Source organism: Zea mays, chromosome 10 (genome assembly GCF_902167145.1).
Source record: "Zea mays cultivar B73 chromosome 10, Zm-B73-REFERENCE-NAM-5.0, whole genome shotgun sequence".
NCBI classification, from domain to species: Eukaryota; Viridiplantae; Streptophyta; class Magnoliopsida; order Poales; family Poaceae; genus Zea; species Zea mays.
In genome coordinates, this window is record NC_050105.1 from 59,657,868 (window position 1) to 59,667,907 (window position 10,040).

Sequence of the window (10,040 nt, forward strand, 5' to 3'; positions counted from 1 at the left end):
TCTAAAAATCATAATAATTATACCAAAATTGTTTATAACTAAAATGTTTATCTTTGGACCAATATTTCTATATTATTTAATTGGATTTTCAATATAAAAGAATTTCTACTAAACATCCAAAAATCAAATATGAGCAAACAAAAATTATTCTAAATGCAAATAAAAATCAAACACTTGAAAGAAAATTCATTACCATAATTACCATTAATAAACTAAATGCATTATTTTTAGTTGATGGTTTTTATAGTGTTACAAACCTACCCCCCTTAAAAGAATCTCGTCCTCGAGATTAAGGAACTTCTGAGAATAACTGGGGGGATTATGCTATGAGTTCATCTTCTCTTTCCCAAGTGGCCTCATCTTCCGAATGATGACTCCACTAAACTTTGCACATGTTGATAACTTTACTCCGTGTAATTCTGCGAGATGTTTCCAAAATTCTGATAGGGTACTCCAAATAAGTCAAATATTCCTTAACATTGAGTTCTTCCATAGGTAATTGTTCCTCCGGTACTCTTAAGCATTTCTTAAGTTGTGACACATGAAATACGTCATGCACATCTGACAAACTATCGGGTAGCTCTAACTGGTACACTACTTCACCTTTTCTTTCCAAAATCTTGAACAGGCCAATGTAGCGAGGAGATAGTTTTCCCTTAACCTTAAATCTTTTCATGCCTCTCATCGGTGAAACTTTAAGGTATACGAAGTCTTCTACTTCGAATATTAACTCTCTTCTTCTATTGTCAACATAACTTTTCTGTCTCGACTGTGCTGTCTTCAAATTCTCTTTGATAATTTGTACTTGCTTTTCTGCTTCTTGGAGAATTTCTAGACCAAATACTTGACTTTCTCCGGTCTGATTCCAATAAAGTGGTGTTCTACACTTTCGTTCATAAAGTGCTTCAAATGGTGCCATTTTTAGACTTGCCTGGTAACTATTGTTATACGAGAATTCTGCATAAGGCAAACTTTTATCCCAGCTTCTACCATGCTTTAGAGCACAAGCTCTTATCATATCTTCGAACACTTGGTTTGTTCTTTCCGTTTGCCCATCTGTTTGCGGATGATAAGCTGAACTAAAGTTTAGCTTGGTATCCATGGACTCATGTAGTCTTTTTCCAAAAGCGCGAGGTAAATTGGGTTCCTCGATCTGATACGATCTTCTTTGGTACTCCATGCAAACAAACAATTCTTGACATGTATAACTCTGCTAACTAGGCTCCTGAGTAAGTTGTCTTCACAGGTATAAAGTGTGCCACTTTAGTCAACCTGTCCACTATAACCCATATTGAATCATAGCCATCCCGAGTACGGGGTAGTCCAAATATGAAATCCATACTGATTTCTTCCCATTTCCATTCCGGTACTTTGAGAGGTTGTAGCAATCCTACTGGTCTTTGATGTTTGGCTTTAACTCGTTGACACACGTCACATAGTGCAACATGAGTAGCCACATCTTTTTTCAAACCATACCACCAATACTTTTCCTTAAGATCCTGGTACATCTTAGTACTTCTAGGGTGAATAGAATAAGCTAAATCATGGGCTTCTCTTAAGATAAGTTGGCGTAGGTGCTCGATTTCTGGTACACAAATTCTCTTTTTAAACCATATTGTGCCTTGATCATCTTCTGTGAAATCTGGGGCTTTCCCAAACTAATTTGTGTCTTAATTTCCTTGATTTTCTCATCAGACTCTTGTCCTTTACGAATCTCTTTTTTCTAAAGTAGATTCAACTTCCATAACTGTTGCTTCCATATTATTGAGCATTCCAAGGTTGAGTTGTTCCATCTCCAAACACAATTCCTGTGACATCAAATGAGTAGTGATGTTGTTCACTTGACCTTTACGGCTCAAAGCATCTACCACTACATTTGCTTTTCCTGTGTGATATTGTATTTCCAAATCATAGTCTTTAATTAACTAAAGCCATCTTCTCTGTCTTAGGTTGAGTTCTTTCTGCGTGAAGATGTATTTCAAGCTTTTGTGATCTGTGAAGATTTTACACTTGTTTCCAATCATGTAGTGCCTCCAAATCTTCAAAGGATGCACTACGACAGCTAATTCCAAGTCATGTGTAGGGTAATTCTTTTCATGCTTCCGTAACTGCCTTGAAGCGTAGGCAATCACTTTTCCTTCTTGCATTAACACACATCCAAGTCCTAGATGTGATGCATCGCAATACAAATCAAATCCTTTATGAATATCAGGCATAATTAACACTAGTGCAGTGGTTAGCCTTTCCTTTAATTCCTCGAAACATTTCTGACATGCTTTGTTGGGGACTTGTTCTCAAATGCTATGAATTAAGAACAAGGCAACATGAAATGTTAAATGTTAACGTCCTTCGCCCATGAAACAATATTCCCTTGAGGATAATGAACCATGGACGAAGGTTGATGAGAATATAATTACGAAGGTTAAGATTTCGTAATTAAATTCTAATAGATGATATAAGATAACATAAAATAAAGGGTATGAAAAGATGAATGAATCATAAACGAATTAAATTATATTTATTTAATATATTGAATTACTGAATACAATTATACCTCTGCCTTGGCGAAGATAAGTTCTCGAAAGATGCGATTACAATTGCTAGAATGCGTGAACAGTAAAGGAATACTGTTCACTATTTATAGGCACAGGACACAGCCTGTGAGGAATTACAATTATGCCCCTCATAAAAGTTTACAATATTGACTCAGACCTTTATGGACTAAAAAGGTCATTCTATCTTTAAGTCGGTTTGTAATGCCGAAGCTTCATGAAGAGGAACCTTCGGCCATCTCACACAAGCAGCTTCAGCCGAAAGCCGCTTCTTCCTAGAAGACCTTCGGCGACGAAGCATAGACCCAACAGTAGCCCCTTTCGCGGTGCTAGATCGTTTTTCGTAACGAGCTTGATCCGTGAAAAAAGTCTCTTAAGCTTCGGGGAGCCGAAGGTCCAAAAAACACCTTTCCTGAGCTCGTTGTCGAGAAACGATTCAGTTTCCCAGCGCGTAGCGGTCCCACCTTGCAGAGTTACTGTTTGGTCTCTGCGGTCCACCACGCAGCGAGTGCGAGCGGGTGCCCGCCTGGTGTAAAAATCCTGGCGCTTCGCCTTCTTACCTGCAGTACTATATAAACAGACGAGTAGGTGTGAAGTTACCACATCATTCATTGCTATTTGCACTGTTTTGCTGCCAAAATTTTTAACCATCGCCGAAGCTTAACTCTCGGAATCGAACGAAGCTCCAGTTTGAAGCCTGCTTCGTCAGAAGAAAAGACTTGGGAAGAAAAAAAATTATTAAATTTTTACAAATTCAGAATTAAATGGCCAGAGTGCGTTCTACTGCTAGGGTTGAGCGTGAGGGGGACGAAGCTGAAGGTTCGGAGACTGTTCCCATCTCCGAAGCGATGCAAAAGTCCGGACTGGTAACTTCGGAAAAGATCCCCAGTGATGATGCAGAACAGGCAGAACAAGCAATTGCTGAAGCGGAGGAAGAAGATATTGAGGAAACCGATCTCAAAGACGATTATCGTATTGCCATGCCAAGCAAGCCCAGCCACTTGGACTTCGGAAAGTCTACTGTTTCGAAGGCTGATCTCTCCAAAATGGTAAAGTCGGGCTTTTTCAATGAGAATCAGAAGAAGCTATTACGCTTCGGGGGAGAAGAGACTACCACAAAGCCGGAGAAGGATGAAATTGTCATTTTCAAGAGCTTTCTAAAGGCTGGATTAAGATTCCCCCTACATGGGATTATTGCAGAGGTACTGAAGAGGTTTGGTATCTACTTTCATCAGCTGACTCCTAACGCTATCGTTAGGCTTAGCGTTTATATCTGGGCCCTCCGAAGCCAAGCGGTGGAGCCGTTTGCGGACAGCTTTTGTCGAGTTCACGAACTTCACTATCAGACGAAGGCTAGAAAAGATGGATTGCATGACAATTTTGATTACTATAATTTTGCTTACCAGAAAACCACAAAGTTTCCTGTAATCAGCTACCGAAGCAAATGGGCAGCAGGCTGGAAGTCGGAGTGGTTCTATGTCAAGGTTGATGACGATAAGGAGAAGCTTGTGCAAAGTCCACTTGAACTAATCTTCGGAGAAACCCGCCCCCATTGTAACATGACACCGGAAGGTCCAACTCAAAAAGCAATGAATGAATTCAAAATTATTGCAGAGCATATCAGTACAAGAGACCTGGTTCAGGAGTTTTTGGCTTTCAAGGTTTTTCCTAGTTTAAAAGAATGGGAAATGCCGAAGCTAAAGGGGGAAAAGAAAGAAGGTGAACTTGTGCGTTTACCTTACTATTTCAAATTTAAGAAATACTTTAAAACACCTTGCCAAGAGTGGCTGGATACAATTGAAGTAATGTGTAATGAAATACTTGGCAACTATTCCAAAAAAGAAGATCAATTGATGACTGCGGCCTTCGGCACCCGTCCGAAGCGAAGACTGAACCGAGTGCTGGACGCCTTGGGTTTTGAATACCCTGACTATGAAAATCTGAACAAAGGTGTCGGAGGCCAGAAAAGGAAAAGGATAACTGAAGCCTTAAATGAAGATGAAAAAGAACCACCAAAGAAGAAAATTCCGAAGAAGAGGAAAGCGTCTTCTCCGAAGCGAAAAATATCCGACGAAGAAGAAACCCCCGCATCACCCTCTGCCACTGATGTGGAGGCAATTTTGAAGGTAATGACTGAATCCCTGCCTGCGAAGCTAAGTCCATTGGGGCCTCAACTGACAAAGTTTTTTCAGAAGGAAAAGGAGCCCGAAAAAATGAAGAAAACGACTAAAGTAAAGAGACAAAGAATCATCGGTGTGACAGAGGTAATTGACAAGACACCGCCAAGAGCTTCAGCTCAGAAGACACCAGCGGCAGAGGAAAGGACAGATATTGAAATCACACCTTCGGAGGTCGCGGCTGCCGAAGCTGCCTCAGCTGAAGATTTGAACCTGGAGAGCACAATTGAACACATTGACAAAATACTGCTAGACATGGCCACAGAAGAAGCTACCACCGCCGCCGAAGAGGCCGCGGCCGCAGCGTCGGGGAAAGGAAAGGAAATTGCTGATGAAGCTTCAGAAAACGAAGACTTCATGTTTCAAAATTTAGTTGGAGAAAAATTGTCAAAACCCGAAATAGAAGAGCTTAAAGAGTATGCCAAATCTTGCGGGTACAAGCCAGGAGCACTCCTCTTCGGAGGTATTGATGATGAGAAATTAGATTGTATCCGAAACCAAACTGGAGCCAAAGTTATCGGTACTCTGTCAAAGAGTATCGGTTTTCCGAAGCTAGAAACGGACATTAGCCGCTACCGACGACAACATATCGTTGGTAGTTTATTTTATACCAATTTCAAGGTGAACTACTTTTCCTTTAACTTTTATTGTTTTTAATAATAAAAACATGTGTAACAAGGGTTGTTTTCGTGCAGAGTATGTTGTTGAGCAAAGCCTTGAAAATGCAGCAAGATTTTGAAGACAAGAAACACGAAGTTATAATTGAAAATTTAGAAAGCAAAATAAAGGAGCAATCAGATGCTATCGAGAAAAAGAACTTTGAGCTCCAGGCAACCGAAGGTTTATTGGCGGAAGCCGAAGCAAAAATAACAGAACTGAACACGAAGCTTCTCCGCCAATCTGAGCAGTTTGAACAAGAAAAGCAAGAACTTAATATAAAACTTGAAGCCGAAGCTCAACAAAATTCTGATTTGAAAAAACTATTGACGGGCCTTCAAGAAAAATGTTTGGAATTTAGCAACAGATGCATTCAACGACTAAGAAAGATTTTTCACTCAGTTGGAGCCAGCAGTGAGAAATTCACCCCCTCAGCTGAAGATTTATCGAAGACCTTCGAACATATTGAGGGTGAAATTGATGAGCTCGACGAAGTTATAGCTGGGCACGGTGACTTCTGTGCCTGGGTAGCTTCTCGGGGCACTGCTGCAGCCTTCCTAAAAGCTGGCTGTGATCACGGAAAGATTGTTAATAGGCCCAATTTCACTTTATCACCATCAATCCTAGATGACATTCCTGATCTCGCCCGAAGTATTTCCAATAGATTTGTGAAAATGATATGGACAAAAGGCGGGCGAGAAAAGGCTGGAGACGAAGCTCGGAGTCATCTTGAACCAGTAAGAAATCATACCTTGTGCTTACCTCTTCCTTCAAGCTCAATTTAGACTTACAACAACTTAATTCATGTAGAATGACGAAGCCGAAGCCGATGATTGAAAAGAATGACGCCGAAGCTAAGATCCCACGAAGATTAAGTAGGAGTAGACTGTAGACAGACTCAGGAAACTTTTGAGATAACTTTTGTAAATGTAACTAAACTTGTCTTTAATGAGTTCTGTTCATACCTTGTATCATGCTCTTACCCTTCCATTAATGTATGTGAAGTGCTTTGTTGTGGACGAAATTATCTTTTTTGAGCCGAAGGCGAAAAAACACCTTCCCTTCTTTTCGTACACAGCGAAGCATAGAAAACAACATTTCCCTTTCTTCCGAAGCTCTCCTCTTATGCCGAAGCAATCACTTATGCCATGATGATGATTATCCTACATATGCCTGGATGAATGTTTATGAATGCAAATGCTATGATGTAATGTGATGTGCGAATGAATTGTCCAAATACATATCCGAAGCCATACTCTCAGCCATTATTTTCTTAGAAACAATCACACATCAGCTCTGCATTCCCTTAGGAACGACTTTGGAGCTTCTTCGCCTTTTACTTTCGGCGGAATCAGCGTTGACTTTTCGCTGTAAGCTCTGCATCCCCTTAGGAACGACTTTGGAGCTTCTTCGCCTTTTACTTTTGGCGGAATCAGCGTTGACTTTTCGCTGTAAGCTCTGCATCCCCTTAGGAACGACTTTGGAGCTTCTTCGCCTTTTACTTTTCGGCACTCGATGGTGCGTTCTCAGCTTTTACATTTACATTCTTTGGGGGATTTTGCTCTTATAGAACTAAAAAAGGTAATTACATATGATGGCCCCATTAAAAACCTTTCTCCCCCTTTAGAAAGGAAAAGGGTGCCATGAAAAAGAAAAAACATAAAAAAGTTACATCAAGTTACACATAATATCGCCGAAGCTCATCCGCATTCCAAGATCTAGGAATGTCGTTGCCGTCCATATCCTTCAATCTGTATGAACCGGGTCTTGATGAAGATGCTACTAAAAAAGGTCCCTCCCATTTCAACTGCAACTTGCCCACTGTGTCTGGGTTGGCCATTCTCCGAAGCACCAAATGTCCTGGCTCAATATTCTTTAGCCGAACCTTTCTATCTCGCCATTTGATTGTTTCGGCTTGATATTTATTGATATTTTCCACAGCTTGAAGCCTAATCCCTTCTAAAGCATCTTTTTCCACAGAATAAGCATCTTCAGAACCTGATTCTGCCGAAGCTACTACTCTTATTGATCCAGTTTTAGCTTCCTCCGGAGTTATTGCTTCGTCACCGAATAATAACTTGAATGGAGTAAAGCCTGTAGACCTTGATGTTGTTGTGTTGTGGCTCCACACCACTTTGGTTAACTGATCTGGCCACTTTCCCCTGGGTTGATTGAAGATTAACTTCATTATTCCTGTCATTATAATGTCATTGGCTCTTTCAACGAGCCCATTTGACTCCGGATGCCTGACTGATGCAAAATGGATCTTCGTACCAATTTGATCACAGAAATCCCTAAAAGCTTCAGAGTCGAACTGTGTTCCATTATCCACAGTGATGGCCTTTGGTACCCCGAAACGACAAACAATATTCTGCCAAAAAAACTTTTGAATGGTGGCCGAAGTTATTGTGGCTAAAGGCTTTGCCTCAATCCATTTGGAAAAATATTCCACAGCCACTACAACATATCTTAAGTTCCCTTGGGCCGGTGGTAATGGACCCAACAAGTCAAGGCCCCACCTTTGCAATGGCCAGATGGGTTGTATGAGCTGTGTTAAGGACGAAGGTTGTTTTTGATCTCTTGCACATTTCTGACAACCTTCGCACTTTTGAACTAATTCCGCTGCATCCGAAGCTGCCTTCGGCCAATAAAACCCTTGACGGAAAACTTTTCCAAGTAACGGCCTAGATCCAATGTGAGATCCACACAGGCCTGCATGTATTTCTTTCATCAACTCTATGCCTTCGGTTCTTGATAAACACTTGAGCAACGGAGCACAAACTCCATGCTTGTACAACTCCCCTTCTATCATGACATATGGACGAGCTCTTGCCTCTAACCTCCTGTTATAAGTTTCGTCATCTGAAAGGAATTTACCCTGAAGGTAAGAAATGATTTCATTTCTCCAATCTTCGCTATAAACAGGAGATATATTAAGGACTGCTCTTTCAAGGAGTTCCACTGAAGGTGCCTTTATTGTTTCGAAGAACACATCCGAAGGTAAAGGCAGCCCCTGTGATGCTGACTTAGCTAGCAAATCAGCATGCTCATTTTGTCCTCGAGGGATATTTTTGACAGAAAATCCTTCGAAGGAAGCTTCGACTCTTCGAACCGTGTCCAGATATTTTTCAAGCTTCGGATCTTTAGCCTTGCAACTCTTGTCGATATGACCCGAAACAACCTGGGAATCAGTTTTAAGAATGGCCCTTCTGATTCCCATTGCTTTTAGCTTCTGAAGACCCAAAAGCAAGGCTTCGTACTCAGTAATATTGTTTGTACAACTGAAATCGAGTTTTGCCGCATAACAGGTTTTAACTTTGGACGGCGAGACCAACACAGCAGCTGCTCCTGTCCCGAAGGTTCCCCAAGACCCATCGCAAAACACTGTCCATACTTCGGCATCTTTATTTGTTTCTTCATCCTGAGCCCCTGGCGTCCAGTCAGCAATGAAGTCTGCTAACGCCTGGGACTGGATCGAAGATCTATGCACATAATCAATGTAAAATTCATTGAGCTCTGCAGCCCATTTTCCAATCCGCCCAATAGCTTCTCTATTTCTCATAATATCCTTCAACGGCTGCGAAGAAGGAACAACAATATTGTATGCTTGAAAGTAATGCCGAAGCTTCCTGGATGCCATCAAAACAGCATATAACACCTTCTCTAATTCTGTATAGTTTTTCTTTGATATACTAAGAACTTCAGATACAAAATATATTGGGACCTGCTTCTTGACTTGGCCATCAAGCTTCTCTTGGACAAGTGCTGCACTTACCGCTGAGTGCGAAGCTGCCACATATAATAACAAAGGAGCCCCTGGCGTCGGTGGAGTTAATGTTGTTAGATCTATCAGATATTGCTTCAACTCCTCGAAGGCTTTTTGTTGGCTTGGTCCCCATTGAAAGACTTCGGCTGATTTCAGCACTTCGAAGAATGGTAGATTCCTTTCTGCTGATCTGGATATAAATCTATTAAGAGATGCCAACCTCCCTATTAATCTTTGGGCCCCCTTTTTTGTGGTTGGTGGCTCCATTCGAAGTATGGCTTCAATTTTACTTGGATTAGCTTCAATTCCCTTTGTTGAAACCAAGCATCCAAGAAATTTCCCCTTCTTTACACCGAAGACACATTTTTCTGGATTCAACTTTAAGCCAGCTTGTCTGAAACTGGCGAAGGTCTCCTGCAAATCAGCAATATGATTTTCCTGTTTCGTGCTTTTTACAATGATGTCATCAACATAAGTTAGCACATTTCTGCCTATCTGAGACTGGAGAACCTTCGCAGTCATTCTGCTGAAACTTCCTCCAGCGTTTTTGAGCCCCTCAGCCATCCGAAGATAGCAATATGTGCCACTTGGGGTTATGAAGCTAGTCTTCGGCTCATCTTCCTTCTTCATCCAGATTTGGTGGTAGCCTGAGTAACAGTCTAGCAGACTCATGAGCTCTGAAGAAGCTGCTGCATCAACTAAAGAGTCTATCCTTGGCAATGGGAATTCGTCCTTCGGACAAGCCTTGTTGAGATCTGTAAAATCGATACACATTCGCCACTTGCCATTGGCCTTTTTTACCATGACAGTGTTAGCTAGCCATTCTGGGTACTTTACTTCTCTGATAACTCCTGCACTGAGGAGTCTTTTGACTTCATTACGAGCACC